Genomic DNA, 1,039 nt, shown 5'->3' on the forward strand with positions numbered 1-1,039 from the left:
CATATTGATTTACAATCAAGATGTACACTTACATCGTCCTTAGAAACATGGCATATTGTGCCGATTTTGGTCCCTTCCTTTGAAGGTGACTCTTGGCACTGCATCCTCAAGGAGGATCGCCCACGTGTTTCCGGTTAAGTCTTCTACCCTATAGCGGATTTTTCATCATCAATTGTTCAACTAGGCTCATCCAAGCTCAGTGTGATGTCTTAGAATTGTCTGAAATTAAAGAGATAGTGGTTTTAAGTGTGCCTCGCACTACCGACCCTCCACGGACATGCCTGGTCATACTGACTTGGAGTTACCGAAAGCTTTTGATTTTGGATCCCCCTACGCTATTAAACCAATTGCCGTCTTGCAAAAGACGTTGAAGACTTATCAAAGCTGGAAAATTATCATCATGATCGGATCCTCTAGGTCCTCTGAGTTAGTTTATGTTCATGTCAGGGAGCTTTTGCTAACTAGTCATGGAGTTTATGACCTTAGAACGACCGAAAGGACTTGGTTTTGATCATACACACGTCACTTTTGGCTAAGGCAAAAGCCTACACGCCACCTGCAAGCTTCACAGCTTCGCACATGCCAAATCTGCGAAAAACAGCAATCTATCCCTTCTGGACAGTCAACTTCGTTTGAGCTTTTTGAACAGCTCCGGACGAACCAGACAGTGAGCTTTATATCATTGGAAAGCTCTACGAGTCTAGTTTTCAGAACTTTTCACGGTTCGTCCATATCTATTTTAACGAAGACGTTATGGCTGTTTTAGTGCGCAAAGGTCATTCTACGCGGAAATTTTTATGCACTCTCGGGATTGCAGCTTTTCGTAGCTTCTTTCAATCCTTCTAAATGGTTCAAGTAGAACTATTTACTCGCCTATCTACTCCTTGTAGTTATGTCTCATAGAGACATTGAGTGCTTCGCAGATAGTGGAACTATTCACAACATTCTAAGGAACCATGTTAAGTTTTAAAGACATTCCTACTAATGGTTTTCATTTGAAAACACATTGTGAGAATGAACAAGAATTCTTTTGTGTATA

Source organism: Fragaria vesca, linkage group LG1, assembly GCF_000184155.1.
Source record: "Fragaria vesca subsp. vesca linkage group LG1, FraVesHawaii_1.0, whole genome shotgun sequence".
Lineage (NCBI taxonomy): Eukaryota > Viridiplantae > Streptophyta > Magnoliopsida > Rosales > Rosaceae > Fragaria > Fragaria vesca.